The sequence below is a fragment of the Tenebrio molitor genome, chromosome 2 (genome assembly GCF_963966145.1).
Source record: "Tenebrio molitor chromosome 2, icTenMoli1.1, whole genome shotgun sequence".
NCBI classification, from domain to species: domain Eukaryota; kingdom Metazoa; phylum Arthropoda; class Insecta; order Coleoptera; family Tenebrionidae; genus Tenebrio; species Tenebrio molitor.
This window is the reverse complement of record NC_091047.1, coordinates 26,400,144-26,417,856: the sequence shown is the minus strand read 5'-3', so window position 1 is coordinate 26,417,856 and position 17,713 is coordinate 26,400,144. Positions and strand designations below refer to the sequence as shown.

General features: G+C 36.9%; 1 long non-coding RNA gene across 2 annotated transcripts in view; it reads right to left on the bottom strand.

The window, feature by feature from the left end:
- The window catches only part of LOC138123103 (uncharacterized), a 211,576-nt gene extending 194,372 nt beyond the window's left edge, over positions 1-17,204 (bottom strand). Inside the window, exons 1-2 of one of the 2 annotated variants that reach the window (XR_011156718.1) lie at positions 16,388-17,204; positions 15,096-16,339 (exon numbers count right to left, since the gene is read on the bottom strand). This is a non-coding gene — a long non-coding RNA (uncharacterized lncRNA). Of the gene's footprint in view, positions 1-15,095 lie in introns of both variants that reach the window. The other variant, XR_011156719.1, reaches the window with a different exon arrangement.
- Positions 17,205-17,713: the final 509 nt, after the last annotated feature.

Here is a 17,713-nt window from a genome sequence, read left to right as displayed (position 1 = left end):
TTTTTTTTAAATTATTTCTGAAAGAAAATAATTTATTCTAAGTTTAGTGCAAGAAAAGAACTAATAATGGTTGTGAAATTAAATCTTGAATACAAATAAAAGTTAAAGAAAAATCATTTTTTCTACAATCGATGTAGAGAGTAGGTCTTTGCGCTTGCATTTGACAACGCAAAGTAGACGTTTTCCGAGGACTGTCACTTTGTCGCTCACGCGCGAAAAAATGTACAAAACGCTCGCTCTTCGAATTTTTTTGTCAAAATCAGATGTGCAGTGATTATTGTAACTAGTGACAACGAATAAACAGAAAAAATTGTTGTGTCAGTTTGTGTTGGTGTTCTTTGTGCTTTTACAAAAAACATTGCTCAAAAGCCTGTAGAAGAAAGGGAAACTGTTGAGGAAGCGTTTTCGTGTACACCTCCCGAAATTGTAAGTGCAGCAAAAGAACCAGAATGCACACTTCCAGAGCATGGATTACTTTTCAAAAACCGTAATTTTGTACTTTTAATGTCAATATTGTGAATAATTAGTTTCTGATTTTAAGAAGGTATTACATTGATTTGGTCCAAATAAAACAATATGTAGTAGTCATAGTTGCGATTGTAGAAAAAATCTTGTGTGTGTTGCGAGCGCAAATGTACATTGTCGATTTCGAGAAAATCTCTCAATCGACAATGTATCACTTTGCCCTCTTAATACACAAATAGCTATAGAATTAGAATTTACACCTAGACAACACTTCACTGTCTCACACCCTTCTTGACCAAACGGCCAATCAGTTCTGTCAGATTCGAAATGTGTTACGTTACGTTAATTTTTCTGCGTTAATATTTCAAGAATTTCATGTGTCTTAGATTTTTACACCAAACTTGAATTTTATTAGAACCAGACCGAATTTACATAATTTTTTGTTGGATTACAAATCTGAAAATGACCTTAAATTTCAGGCTTTATACAATAATTGTGCAACAAAAAAAAGTTATTTAAACATTAAGCCGGGTAAGTAATATTTACCAGTCGGTGACGTGTTTGCACCCGATAGACAACGAGGGTTAGCAATAGAGTCCCAGACTGGTAAATATTTACCGCCCGAATTGTTTATTCACTTTTTCCACTCTCAAAGCTATTTTAAATTGCATAGTTTTTTTTTATTAATTTATTAAATATTTGAATAAAATATTAGTATGTCTGTTGCTGGTTGCTAAGGCTTTCATCACACAAAATGTGAATATTAAAAGCGTCGCCGTCGTGTCGAAAGTTTGTAAAATGAATTTGAACAAAAGTGAAAGAGAAATGTTAGTTGCTGAGGCTGCAAACGCTGCTTGTTCCTTCCTCCTGCCAAAAAAACCGAAGGAACGTTACCAGATGGCATATAAGTGTTTTGTTTCGTTTAATTTTTGTTATATACATCCCCTAGGGTGGTAAGTGGTTACTTACATCCCTCGTTAATAGTAACCAATGCTAGGTCAAAAAAGTTATACCCATATCCATCAAATCTATGTCATAACAACGTAGGTATTTACCATGTAGAGAGTGGAAAATAGTATATTATTACATGAGCAAGTAAAGAAGCCTGCGGCTTGTGCTGTATTCATTTGAGTGGATAAAAACCTTTACTTGCCAGTATAATACTATACAAATAATGAAACAAAATCTAATATAATTAATTTAACACTTTAGTTACTAACTATTTAGAAGATTACCAAAAGTTTGTAGACATTTAGTTGCAGATAAATTAAGCTCGATTATTAATAATTGTCTTTCGACCAAATCAATCTCTTCTTTTGAGAATCTTTTGCTTTTCTCCTACAGAGCTTTCAATGTAGCAGAGAAATCTGATTGAAATCTCATTGAATAATAAAATGAAAAATCATAGTTTGCCTATGATTTTGAAATTTTGTCTAGGGGCCTAGATGTTGATTCTAAACAACTTTTGCTAATAACTTTTTGTCGTATTTACCACATAAAAGACACTTTACTCTACAGAAACATAGGTTTTTTGAAATTTTCCAAGGCATACTTGACTTTTTAAAACTAAAATTATGTTAAAAGTTAGTCTTTAACCAAGCAGTGCTAAACCCCAAAAAATTAAAATATAAATCGAAATTTGTTTATCTTTTACAAGAGTCGTTTCACCTATCCGGGGACACACTGTACATATTTGGTTAGGTTACTGCAATGTCTAAATTTGATTGGTCCAAGTCCGATAGATAAAAGATCTTGTCAATTATATCTATGGCTGGGAACCAATAAGAGCTCTCTTTTAATTTATCGGTGGATAAAATGACAATTTACACTAGAGCTTTCACATCAATAAAATTGCTTTTATCCGATGATCGTAGATAAAATAATTTATCAATATGTGATTAGATAAGAAGACATTTACAAAAAAAATATATTTTTGATACTTTTTATGCAGCGTAAAGCTTTTTCCTTGCGATGGATAGATGGCATACACAGAATCATTATAAATGATTGTAGTCAAATTCATTTCAGTTCTTCTCATAATTAATTTGTTTTTGTTTTCACACAAATTTGTCCCAAACCAAAATACGTATCTTCGTGATCGAAACATTGCAGTACTTAATGCGATGCTATTTTGGAGTCAATCACGAAAGAGGATCATTGGCACCCAATTAATTTCGATGTTGGGTGGTGAAGATTTCGTTGGTTCGATTCCATCACCTTACACTGAGCGATCGGCCCCATTCAGGAAAGCTCGCAATTAGCAGCCAATTAAGCTAATGAAACTAATATTCGAATAATCGCTAATTTCATATTTGCGCAAAGTAATTCATCGGAAATGATACATATCCGTCATAATTCACACGCAGCTAATAAATAACGGGTCAATGGCAGAACCGAAAGTAATCTAGCGCATGTGTTTTGATTAATATTTTTGGAGTGGGCATTAATCAAAAACCAAAATGAATAATATCTCCGCATTAATTACTTTTCTGCAAGTGTGCATTTTTTATTAATCGAAACGTGCGTCGTTCGCGAAATCCGACTCGACCGGCTCCAATAAAAAATTATCAGACGAGGGAGAAATAATTCCGTTAATAAAAGCGTTGTTTTTATTGTCGCGATTACCCCTTCATTTGGGGATGTTGCAAAAAAGGTGAATAATTCAAAATATTATTATAGCGCTGGCGTCGCCGACGTCATACATTATTTATATAAAAACACACGTTCTCATAAGAAATAAAACGGAGGGTTGACAACATAAACGCGGTAACCCTTGTATCATTTGATTCTTTTCCCTAAGCACCCCGCATTTGAGCAGGTCGGGGTTATTCCGGCCTTGTTTGAATCTCAGTTAAGGACCACCCCACGGACAGTACTTAAAACGTCGAGATATAAATTTTGGGGACATAAAAAATACTGTTTTTGTTTTTTCATTACTCGCTCCTCCACCTTGTAAATTATCTCACTCAGAGAAATGATCCAGTAGAAGTGTCCACGAGATGCACCGGTAATACGCACATCCATGTCTTGTCATTGATCAACAATTATTTAATTTCCACCCTCATGTACAAATTTGGGTAATTTGTTTGGGCCACGTAAGGGCGGGTTGGATCACGTCAAATCGGAGGGATCTACCAGTATATATTGCACCATCGCTCTGTTGTGAGCAATGTCTGCCAATAATCTAAGCTTCAAATTGCGCTAATCCTCGTTATAATTCACATGAGACCACTGTCGAGGATGTAAGGGAGTTTTAGGTCTAGAACTGTGAAGCACCAGCCCGCATCCTTTTTATAAATGACTCGCAGCCTGTGACGTTTAATATCCATACATTACGCAAACCTATCCGCTGTATTCCACCACCAGCACCGTCAAAGAGCCAAGCAACCGTTCTAATCCCCCTTTCATTAAAAACTCCACGGACAAGACAAGGAAGCGTAAAAGCTGGGAGAATTTTGTTTGGAAAGCTAATTTTGCCAACTCGAGTTGGATTTCTGCAACGCACATGATTAGACAATTGCTTATACCGTGCATGTTTCTTAAATATTATTTTATTTTATCTACGACCATTAAATAATACGTTTATTATTTACGTAACTACAGATACATTATGCTAGTCATAAATTACAACCGTGAGTTATTATAAGTCACTTGTGATTTATCATAAGTCACAGATCATCTTAAAAATTTTGTAAGCTAAGTGTTTTATGAAAAAAGTCGTAGGTCGTAGATAAAACGTCGTATTTAAGTATTTAACTCGCAAATAATGCTTATCTCTGGTGATTAAAAAAGTCGCCTGCTGCTCGTTTTTTAACTTTCACCCTCGTGGATTATGATAAGATAAGCATTATTAGCTCGTCAAATAATTTTTTTTAATTTTTCCTAGGTCGTACCAAATTCTAAAACTATGGATCATGCAGATTGGTGATACGGAAAATTCCCAATAATAATTTAGTGCAAGTGCAATATCGTGGCGACTTCCTAATACTTGCTAGGTAAATAATGGTGAGGAAATTAATCGGAAATTCGCGGTGGTGAGACAGAAATCCAGTCAAAGTATGGCCCGTGGGTTGTTTAAAATTAATTTCCATTTTATATTTGCGGTAAGGGCGGTAATTATATGTTAGCGTTCCAGTTAAATTTTGTTTATTTGGTTCTTGAGAAAGTTTGCACTGCAAGCTGATTCCATATGTTAATTACAAGAGAACTTACTGTAACTGATTAAGCTCCTTAAAGTTTCTCCCGCAGGATAGAATTATTGACAAAATGGGAAGTCAAGTCAAACTCTGCGATATCGTAATTTGTATAGAATTGTTCAATACAGGTACTCCCTGGTGAAGTTTGTAAAGTGACGAGGAACTTGCTGAATTTCTGACGGTTCTTGTTCCCCGAAATAATGCACATATTCGCTAACGAGGTTCTGCTTTGCATTTTAATGACCAGTAATTGGATGGGATTACCAAATTATCATTCAAAATTGATAAATTTGCATCAAAGATCAAACAAGCCTATTTACGAAAGCCCGTGAAAGGTAACGGGCGATAATTATTATTATTTAATTAACTTACAAATAAATCTGTAATGTAGATTCTATCAGTAAGCTGTCAATAAATCAGAAATGTTATTCTGTCTGTGTTTGTGAGAAACTCCTATGCACTACATCATTTACTATTCTCATAAAATGTAAAATTTACAGATTTTAAGTTTGTGGAACTACTAAACTGTCCTTCTTCAGAGATTCTCTAAAAATCGCTATTTAGCCAGTTCTGGAAAATAAATGAAATATTTTCTTATTTATTTTGATTAGTTTATAAGTTGTTATATGAAGTAGTAACATTCAAGAAACAATCTTTTTCTACTCCTATTGTATAATGCAGTAATTATTAAAGTGTTTTTCACTAGATAATGGGACTCATTGCCTACGGCCCGTTGAATAATAAAAAAATTCAAAACCCACTGAAAATATCAATGCAACTAGTTTATGAAGTCCAATCGCAAATTTTAATGCAAAGGTATACAAAGTATACAAAGTATACAAAGCAACAATCTTAAAACGTCAGTTTCAGTTTGTCTAATAATGAAACTTATTTCTCTTCGTAGTCATAGAAAAAGTACCTATAGTATTCTACTCGCGGATGACGGTATTACTCGCTCGAATGAATTACGCCACTCGCCTACGGCTCGTGACACAAAATCATTCGCACGAGTAATAGCTTTCATTATCCACTCAATGAATACTATACCATTATTATCGTTAGTTGGGAAGAACATAATTTTTAAGTTATTGGGATTCGCATTTTTTTTAAACTTTGTTAAATTTTTGGAAAACATACCGACTAGAAAACCTATCGGTTTTCGAATAATGGAATAAGTAATTTTCGATCACAACATTTGCTGAGTACAGGAAAAATGAAGATGTGTTTAATTATGGCGAAAAGAGTACTCACAATAAAACGTCTTCATTCTGTAGTAGGCAGATAATGTAAAGTGCTTCGCTCTGAATTGGTGGCGATAAATTTTTGGCAAAATTTACGGTTATGACGGAGGTACCCGGGCGAATCTAATTAATTTGTTGAAGTTTGCAGAAATTTTGTTTGTATTTATACACCGCGTTAAAAAACAAACACGATCCAAACAGAATTTTTGAGCTGTTGGCAACAAAGCTTATATCATTATCACCTGTTTTCCGGTAGAATAAGCGGCGTTTCATTAATTAGACTATCTTTACAAGAGAATTGTTTAAATAAACGCCTCCGTCGGAGCACCCCTGCCGAAAACAACCTCTCCGGTCATCCCCATCACGTCTCATTTATTAACATTCGCACAACTGACAGTGCAGTTTTATGTTCGCGTATTTCACCCTTTCTCGCTTTCAGCAACACAAGTTAAGAGCTGTAATATTTTTAATTTGTTTTATTGTAGCGCTGTTGTATAGTGAGCAGGAAGTTCCCCTATTGTTTCGCTGATAATATTTTAGCGACCTTCCGGTAGTCCGGCCTTCCCCCACCACCTTTATGACACTTCCCTTTTAATGTAACCATACTTTATCGTCCGCTCTGTTTGTTCTCGTTTTGATTTGTAGTTTTCATAATTTCTGGCTTTATGCCGCCGGCCCGCGTCCTCCATTATGTGCAGCAACACAATGGATTCCCCCACCGAATATCTGGATCGGTAAAAATTGAAAAGTGCAATCGTATGGATATTTCATCGGTAACTTATCAATGTACCATCACTGTACCCTACAATGTTTTTCCACACTGAAGCGCGTAAAATGATCTCCAAACTAGGATTTTTCAATTTTGTGAAACACACAAGGAAATCAGCGTTTTTCTTGATCTTTTCATATTCTAGCACTTCACGAAAAGCGTCCCCTGGTTTTAAATTTTGTTTCCGTCTGAGGCGAGAGGACCGGATGATTGAGAGCCTGAAATTCCTTGCGCAAGCAAAGCCGACAGAACTGAATATTTAGTCAAGCAGGTACATTAGCATTTAATTTATTAATGAGCCGTCCACTCTAATTTAGATTAAAACGTAGCTGTTGTCTGCCTCCTCCTTTGAATACAAATCTAGCACACACTCGAATTATCTTGTGGGAAATAACAGAGCATTTGTAGTTACCTGATGGCAGCTCTGCGATGCAGATAATGTCCAGGAGTGGAGGACGTATCGCTCGCAACCCATCTACGTCCGTCCAGGATAACCAGCCTGCGTATGAACGCCTTACTTAAATAATACATGTACATGTGAGGTTAGAGAGGAACAAGTCTCGGTACTGCAATGCGGCCATTGTATGTGCACTAGACAGACAGTGGAGCAGGACAATGTACTCGGCCAGGACATAAATCCGGGACAATGCTACCGGAAGGACGACTGTGTGCGCCAGGAAACACCCCGAATCGTATCCTTGCTTTTAAACAACAAATCCTGTAACGTGCCAAGCAATCATTGTAATATTCGTCAGGTTGGCCGGTAATGTCCTGGCGCATTTACATGATAATCCAAAAATAATACACCAACAAAAGTGCGCTGGATTCTGGGCATGGGACTAATGCACTGAGTGGCTGTAAAGGCGGGGGATTAAACTTGACCCAATGTTAATGTGGCATAAATTTTGCAACAGAACATTAAAATAATATCTATATTTACATTGAAATTCTTCTTATTTCTTCTTGATTTGCGGTAGGTACCGTTCACAATAAAATTGCTATGACTATGTATCAATAAGAGTTATTTGTCTATCAAGGTCAAATCTTTTTCTTCCGAGTCTGAGTTTTCTGGCCGAGGTGCAGCCGAGGCTTGAAAACAGGCACTTTTTGGCAGAGGTGCACATTAAATTTTTAGGTGACAGCACGAACTACAAAGCAAAAGACATCATTGGAAAAATTACAAATTTATTTTTTAGGCACCCTCAATGAAAAAGGTAATTTTACGTACTCCCGAGCGGACGAAAAGTAACTCTTTTGCGGATGCAATTTTTTCGGACGCTTATTTCCACATTTTTTTAAAGCAATTAGTTTACGAATGTTGAAGATTCTCCAGAAAAATGTATGTTACTAAAAAATGTAGCAAGATATAATTTTTGTAATAAATAATTTAATTTGTTACTTCTTTAAGGGTGAAGTTGTCAAGTGTAATTTGATTTGGCAAAAAAATAAACGAAGTTTAGCAGCGCTTGAAAATATTTCAATACTAACGGTGTCTTTGTTGTTTGTTCTTTATTTTAATCCCTGTAAGGACAATGTGATTATTCACGGTTTTCCCAGGACGTACTTATGTGTCGAAAATAAAAATTCAAAATTCCCGTCACGGGCGAAATCCCTGCGTGCCAGTCTGTACAGAGGGGCCGAGTCAGTACCTGCATCTCTTGGGGCATCTCCTGTTTAACACTGTCGCTTTTTAACATTCCTCTCCCTTAGTCAACAGAATTAGTCCGCCATTGGCCCATCCCCCTGCCACAATGGAATTACGTCTCACTTGTCGAAACAATACAGCCGATACGTATGCAAGGCGCTTAATGTTCTATAAGATAAAATTTTTTACACACCCTTGAACAGAATACGAAATTTCATAACATTGTCTTCCACCCTATTCTCTCTTTATGAACTCGACGATGTAATCTTGCTTTAAATAATGTTACGCTTACCAAACATGTTTGCCGGTCGAATCGTAAAAGCGGCAATTGAAGTGGTCGCCTCTTATTTGTCATATCGGTATCATTATTGTCCTTCAATTGGCTTGATACACTGATTTGTTTACCGATTAAGCAAAAAATTGTTTACTTTCCGTTTCTTAAAAGTTGCAGGTACAGATCAATAGTAGATTATATCAGTAAGAGTAGAAGTGAGTCTCTTTGTGCTAAGCGATTGAAGACCAAGACGAAGTCGAGGTCGCAACAGGGCGAAGCACAAAAAGACTTTTTACTCTGAATGATATATACTATTTTATCTTCAAGCGGATTATACAAAAAATCGGACATGAACTCATTTATTTTCTTCTGCAGTTGCTGCTGCTGCAGTTACAGACAATTTTCATCAGTAAATCCTAATTCTCTTGTTGCAATATTATTAGTACTTGAAGGTTCAATGAGATTAGTAAAGTCTACTAAAGTTTACTTTTTAACGTTGTACAGCCATCTTGCTATTTTTGATTTTGACATCTGTCATCCATGCACATGGACCACAGTAGCACCGGTTAATAATTTTGTTATTTCGCTTTTTAGACGCTTTTCAAATTACTCGTGGAGAGCATTGCAATTTCACATAATTGTAATTATTCTAGATAGATTGTCAAAATCGATTCTCTCATTTGTAATTATTGTCAACTAGATTGTCCTTGGACATAATAATAATAATACAACGAGATAAATTCTCTGTGAAATGTAATATTATTGGAATTGGACCAAACAGTATTACGTTCCGTACAAATGGTATGTTACACTTACAACACACCATGGTGATGACGTAAGGTGTGTTTATCAATTAAACTAACTTTGTTGAAACACTAGTAAAGATTTCCCACAGCACGGTTTTTAAAGAGCAAATAATTTCAATGCTAAGTTGAGTTTCCTTTCATTCTTATTTTTGATTAGAAGATTTTATTTTATTTTTAGTTTAATATTTGAGAAAGAAATGAGACAAGAAACTTTTCAAAATAGATTTTCTTAAATTTTAATATTAAAATACTTATAGGTGTTGAATTCATGCAGCCCCAACGGCTAGTGATGAACTAGTTAAACTGTCAGGCTCCACACCACTGTCTTTCAATTTGTATAATCATGATGGACAGTTTTGTAATAACATATCATTAATCTAATTGGTACTGACAATGCAGCGAGTCTGAATAAAATCAATTTACCGAAACATAACTGACTTTTCTCTGCTCGGATATTTTTGTTCGGACATTTACAAAAATGTTTAATGTTAATAGTTTTCATATTTTATAAATAGGTATTGTGGAACGTTATGAAACGACTGCGCACTCAGTATTCCTGTTTTGCCTCAAATGTTTGTTATGAAAATTTGTGTTGCTTTCATAACTTTGGAACGCATCGACCAATTTCTTTTTCGATGCCATTTAATAAGTTCGAATAAAAATAGGAAAACAAATGAGCGAATAGAACTCCACACATGAAACCCTACTCGGCGAATTTCCAAGTAAAATATTGACAAACATGAAATCCTTTCAACGAAAAATCCGTTTGAAGTATGGCCCATAGAATGTACAAAGCTCGAAAATATTCATGTACCTGGGTTCGCGCATAGCTTTAAAATACAACCAAGTCGCTTTACTGGCGCTCGAGGTTAAGATATATAAAACGAATTTCTGAAATTCGCATGTCAAATATGGTTTCTCTAACAGAAAAATACAAGACGTGCGATAGGAATACTTTACGAACTGGTGAGCCCGCTGTAAAGGTAAAAACCGCCTCCGTTAGAAATACTCGTGCAGAGCGCGCAGATTATCCTTCCATTAAACGTCATCTGACTGCATTGCTTGATGGGAAATGGAAGCGACGTGTAATTTAAATATTTTTCAGTTTGTTTGGGGATTAAATGACGCTGTTCGCGGCCGGTTGACCCCAAAACCGCGATGCTCGATGACAGGATCGACCGCATTTTCACCTACATTTTAACCGGAGGCTGGATGTGGGCTCTATGGTCACCTAAGCTTGAATTAATTTCCAAATCTGTTCAATAAAAATTATCGATCACAAATGCCAAAATACTGCGGATGGAACTGACCGCAACAAAGCTCTCTGCAAATGCAGATATCATTAGTTATGAGCCAGTCGATACACTTTTGCCACATTTCAGCAGTGAAAGCAAGCATTAAGTGTTCAAGAAAAAATCTGGTCAAGTAAGCCGTGCTTTTTCTTTCTTGTACAAACGCATGCTTTGACATTTCCTTCAGATACATAACCTCACTTTGATCGTGATCGTAACGTAAATTAAACTATTACGTTAAATTAAAATCACTACGAAATCCAGGAAAACTCTCACTGGATGGTAAAATGGAGTACTTTTCCAAAAAAGAAGTAATTCACACTACTGATGCTCACTGAACAAGTAATGTTTGACACCTGTCCTTTGACAGCTGATGAAGCTACACTTTACCAAAGCAAGCACCAGTCCACTTGACTACATTTTGTAATGCTCTTTGATTCTACGATGGTTGTAATTAATATACGAGCACTCAAATTATGGATTATACTCATAGTTACTGAAAACGGATTACCTATTTTAAACAGAACACCTTTTGAGTCGCCTTTGTCAACAAATCAGTTGGAATTTTTAATTGAAATCCTTCTATTCATCGAACGATGGATGGCTAATCGAATGTTGTTAAACAAAACGCAAAGTTTCAACTAGTTTGCACTTTTGTTGGTCGTCCTGCGAACCAGTTTAATATTTCACGTCAGTTTTATATCCCGACCGGTAAGGTTAAGTCGGGGAGAGACTGTTCAATTTTAGATTTCTTTTAATATACCCGGAAGGAATGATTTAGTTTCCGCCATCTGTGCCGCAACGAGATAAAGAAATTACAGAGATAATAGAGAAGAAAACGCATGGCTTTCATTTTGAATTTAATAAAAACGGTTACAAATAACAAGAGAGTCTTAAAAATTTATATCATAACTATTGAGAAATTTCTGGCTTCAGGTTAGGTCATCTATGACTGTAGGGTACGACGGGCTAAAACCCCCCGACAGACAGAATTTTTAAATATTCGGAAGGGGAAATCATAATAATAAAGTAATAAACCACGGTAGGCTTCACTCTGGAAAGGCGCGACAACATTTGCTGTTGGAGCAAGTGGTCGATATCCTAAGTGGGGTCCACTAAGAAGGTAGCCAAGATTTAACATTTTTAGGGATATGGAACTAAAGGCGTGGTTATGCTGGCTAACAATAAACATAAAAATAAGAGAAATAAGAAAGAGGCCTTACCCATTTATACACAAGAAATCAGAATTATTTAATAGAAGTGTTGTTCTCGCTAGCAAAATTCCAGGAGTATTGTAATAGTCTAATAATCTAAATAGGTGTGTTAAATTAAGAATAATTATTTTTTTAGTAATTTCTAGGAAATGCCCGTAACAGTCATTTATTAAGGGTGTGAGATTTGTTAGCTGTAAATTTTTATGTTTCTCAAAATCCTTGTAAGCGGTAATGCAGTACTCAAATGAAATTTCTCGACGTCCATGGAACAAAACTGGTACAACTAACAACAAAATATTATGTAACTTTTGTCTGATTCGAAATATTTATTTTCTTTGAGAATGAATAAGAAAAAACTTTCTTTTCAAAATCTTTGATTTATTTTGTTTTAAATGCATCACATCGAAGTATGTAATACCTTTGCATTTAATGGGTAGGCGTTTTCGCCAAGGCGACCTTTTTAAAAACAAATTTTAAGATATTTTTCATTCATCATTCGTTCCTTGGAGCTCTCGTAGCCGGGGAAGCTCCTCTAGTGTTCATCATATGCAAGTAGCTATAGTCCGGCGCAGAGCACAAAATGCAGCCACGCCACCTTTGAAAGGAAAAGGGATCGTTGACAAGCAGGTGATAGATGAGATAAGATTCTCATAAGTCTGTTGACACTTTTCCTTTTTATTTTTTAGGAGTAAATTTAATAGGGGAGATGATCCAATCGGGGCTCTCCGCAAGTTTTTGGGCTGAAGCACTTTTAACCGCAAATCATATCGGGAATAGGTGTCCTTCTCGAAGCCTGGGAGGTGAAATTCCATTTAAAATGTGGACGAGAAGAACTCCAGTTGTCAGCTACTTCCGAAAGTTTGCGACAACAGCCTTTGCACTTGATAAAAAGCCTGGAAAGAATGGAAGAAATGCATTTTTATCAGATACTCGAAGGCGTAGAGGCTTTGGGATCCAGATGCAAGAAAAGTTATTCGAAGCAGAGACATTACGTTCACAGGACGTAATCAACGCGAAAATTATTTTACTGATTTCATCGACGAGTAAAATTTCAAGAAAAACACAGAAAACGTCATTGAATTCAACGTACCCGAAACGCAAAAAGAAGCAGCAATCTGCGATCTAGAAGAAGATGGAGAGACTCTCGTGGAAGAAGAAAACGGAGAAGAAATCCCAGTGATGATGTTGAGAGATCTATAACGACCAAAGAAGGTTCTTACCGGCAAACGGGGGAGACCGCGAAAACTGTTCAACATGATAGAGGTCAATGAAACACGAGACAGAGCTTTAAGAAGAAGAAGAAAATCACGAGAACGAAAATTACATGATGTAGTTGGTCTGATCGAGTTTGCCGAACCGCTGACGGTTTCAGAAGCTCTATCCAGCTCAGAAGCTGCCGACTGAAAAAGATCAACGAACGCAGAATACGAAGCTCTAAAAAGAAATAAAACCTGGATAATTGTAGATCGTCCCCAGGGAAAGAAAACTGAGTCGAGTCCAGGTGGGTTCTACGAACAAAACCAAACAAAACTCAAGAAGGACGGATCGGTCGATCATCGCAAAACCAGATTCGTGCCAAAATGCCAAAAACATGGTATTGATTTTAACAAAACGTTTGCTCCCGTGGCAAGACTCGGGTCAAAGTGTTTACGGAGGTTCCAAGTGAATTCAACGACATATTAAATGAAGAGGAGTTACGAAAATTCAAAGGAAACAAAGTGTGTTTGGTTGGAAAGTCACTTTATTGCCTGAAACAATCAGACAGGCAGTGGTACAAGAAACTATATGCTATATAGGGGTGTCCCAAAAATGGCGTACTAACGGTGCACTACGGTGTAGAAGAGATTACCTTAAACGTCAGAAAAATGTAAAAAAAATTCTATTTCACTTACTTGCTGATTTGGCAGTCTTTGAAAGTGGCACTTAACACGTCAATTATTTTGAAATATACCTATGTATGAAATTGTCATGACAGCTACCTCTAATCGTACCTATTATCACAAAGTACAAGATCACTCACTACCAATATTTAATACATAAATAAATCTTTATTCGTGTCACTATACAAAACCTGTATTTACACTTGTCACAATAAAAAGTATGATACATATATATATATGTATGGGGAAAGATACTTTTGAGGAGATTTCTAGCACGGAATGGTACTTTCGAGGAGAATTTGGGAATTTCGAGGAGCTCCTCGAAATTCCATGCAACGGAAAGGTACCTTTGAGGTATCAAGATCTCATTGGGATGTGCTGCCCACTACATGAACTAACACTGTATCGACACTGTAATGAGTTTAACTAGACTATTGTCCCCTAGGTGGTGAAGTACATTACGAAATTATTTTCAAATATAGACAGCAATTTCATTGCCATAAAACTCGTTTTCAACCCTTATTTTAATTGACAAAATGTTTATAAATTATTATTATTACTCTAAATTAGCTTTTCAATCCTTATTTTGGCATAATAAAAATCTGCCTTTAAATAAGTTCTTCCACATGATCAATCATATCCTTCATCCCGTTTTAATCAACAATTTGTAAATCCAAGAATTTTTAGTTCTAATGTTAACAATTTTGATAAGAAGTTACCCTCCAACCTTTTTTTATGTTTGTGAAAGCAAAATACCACAAACGTTAACTGTCTAATTTCGGATAATGATCAACGGTATTTTTTTTAATTTTCACCCCCTGCGTTTACTTTTACAATTCTAAATGTCGTAAAAGTTTTTTAAAGTGTTGTGATCATCTTAAAAACTGTCACAACACTAATGGCTAATCAAAAATTTTGTTTTGCTCATAACTGGCTTATTTACAAATCTGTGCCGCAACCCCCTACACACGAATTGGTACTTTTGAGAAACCGTAACTCCTTGAAAGTATCATTAGATACATAAACTCTATTATCAAGGGCAATGATATTTTTTTGTTCTTTTACCCTCAAACCTTTGAAAAACTACCCCCTTTTTTAAATTTGCTCCCATAATTTTTTTGTTTTTTAGCATTGATTGTTCACGCTAAGAATTATTAGTTTTAATGTTAAGAGTGTGACAAGAAAATACCCCCCCACCCTCTTTCAACCCGCAAACTTTTTTTATGTACAAAAAAGCAAAATACTACAAACCTTAACTGTCTAATTTCAGATGACGAACAAACAGTAACTTTTTTTCAATTTTCACCCTCCACTTTGTGACCAAAAGTTGGCCAGTGACAGCTCCGGGCTCCCAGGGGGTTTTTCGGGGCAGAGGGCGTGGGTTCGGATTTTAAAAAAATGGGCGCCAGGCAGCTATTGTCTTGAGCTGGTTGTTGCTTGTCCAGCTGCCGGGACAAGTGCTCTGATCTTACTCGTCGAAGGTAGTTAAAAGCAAACGCTTTTAGATCGTTAAACAAATTTTGGTTTATTCGGTTACTGCAAAATTATCCACAGAACAGTATTTGGTGGTTCGGTACTGGTTCACACGAATGCGATAATGGTTCGCTTGTAACTACTAGATGAAAATTGAAAGATGCGGAACCAGTACTTTTAGGTGGCCTTAATATCTACTTTGGTCGTAACCAGAAAAGCTTTTCTTTCACATGTGACCGAATCTTAAACTAAACATGATATTCTTCGACGAAATAAAAGATGTTTTGATTCCTGATGAGAAACCTCCCGAACTTAGACTTCCTTCTGATCGAGCTAATTATTAAATGTAAACTTAATGGAACCCAAGGTCAAGATTGGGGTGTCACCTTGACAAAAAAATTAAAATTGATCCTGATAGGAAAGTTTAAATCGGTGAAGTTCCGAACGTTAAATTTGACTGAAATTCCTTTAAATTGACATTGGAAATTGAATGAAAAGGTTCTTACAAAAAAATTCTAAACATTTGCAAAGTTTCAAAAAAATTAGTGAACATACAAAAATTATGAAAGCGAGAAGCGAGAAATTCGAGGCGTTCCTAAATTTTGCAATGCCGCGGTAAAAAAATTATGGCGACTTAGCTTTATGACGGGTCTGTTGTCTCCTCGAATCGCGTCCTTTTGACTTGCGGTGTGACCTTGGCGATACGGTGCTCAAAATAAACGATCGCCTCTGCGAACGATGTTCTCCAAAAAAATGATCGCCTCTGCGAACGATGTTCCAAAAAATGATCGCCTCTTCGAACGATCTGGCTACGAATCGCCCTGCGAACGATCTGGCTACGAATCGCCCTGCGAACGATCTGGCTACGAATCGCCCTGCGAACGACCCCTAACGAATTGTCGTTAGTGTTGTGAAAATCGGAAGATTCGGTAATTACCTTTCAGCGAAAAAGGGGGTTCTTGGCGCTAAATCGAAGTCCTTCCGGCACTCCTTTACTCAAAAATTTTCGGTACTCTAAAGTTGCGATACGGTACTGGATCAATTCATCCAAACGGGATTGACTCTAAACTGGATCGAACCACCCCTAATACATGGTCTTAGTGAAATGAATTCAAAATTGAACGATAATTACCTCTATAGTGCGAGGGGTCACTCGACCACGAACTCTAAAAGGCGCTTCGCTGGCGTCGCTTCGACGGCTCTCGACGAAGTGTCCGACTTCCGCATTTTTAATCTCGGTACCGCAGTCCCATAAATCGCGAAAATCGTCACGCGCGCGATTCTCGACCTTATTCAGTTGTGCTATAAGGCGGGCTGCGCTTGCGTGGTACTGCGCAATCAAAAATGTGCATTTCCGGTGGTACTACACGTGCGCGTGTCATGACAGGTGGACCGTCATGGCGTCGGTTTGTTTACCTCGAAATTATACCGAGCGGGAGAATTCAGATTTTGGACGGTATTGTGTCGGTAAGTCGTGCACGTCTATCCTGATGTTAATTGCCGTAACTCGCAGGTCAAAAAAGGGACAGGAAGAAAGATGGGGTTGAAAAGAAGGAGATGACTTTCCGGCAAGTTACTAAAGAGGAAAAGGGACCCAACATTGCCGTACGGTCACCTATCGCTGAGAAGAGAAGAAGAGAAAGTGAAGAGAAAGAGAAAGTGAAAGTGGGGTTCTGAAAGATAGGTTGCAGCTCGCCAACCTAGAGGCGTGAGGCCACCTCAGCCTGACATTTGCGGGGGTAACATGTGTTCTTCCAGCCCCCCCGTGGTGGCTGGCACAAATGACTCTAAATTGAAACTTTCCGCTTCCGGAATGAGCGACGTAAAAAACTTGAAGGCAGGGTGGGCGCGTCGCGTTGCCAAATGCCGTGCGTTAACTGCTAGTTCCGGGTCTTCGAACTGCGATCTATTAGCCCCGCGAGCATAAGTAGGACCTCGTGGCCTCCTACTCCGGCCAATCGCCATTGTGGCGTTTCGTAACGCTACAACTTTTCCTTTCAAAATCCAAAATCTCGTAGAAGTTTTTTAAAATGATGCGATCATCTTAAAAACTGTCACAACATTAATGGCTAATCAAAAATTTTGTTTTCCTCATAACTGGCTTACTAATCTGTGCCGTAACCCCCTACATACGAATTGGCACTTTTGAGAAACAGAAACTCCCTGAAAGTTTCATTAGGTACATAATCTTCATTGACTATGTATCTAATGATCCTTTCAAGGAGTTTCTGTTCCCTTACGGGAAATGATATTTTTTTGCCGTTTTGCGTTCAACCATTTGAAAAACTACTCCTTTTGTAAATTTTGTAAAAGTAAAAATTATTTTTGTGAAAACTTAAGAAAATAAAAAATGCAAGTAAAGAATTAAAATAAATTTCAATTATTGAAGGACACTTTATCCACTTTTGCAATCTTTAATCTATGTCAAGGAGACTCCGGGTGGTCTATACTTACAAAA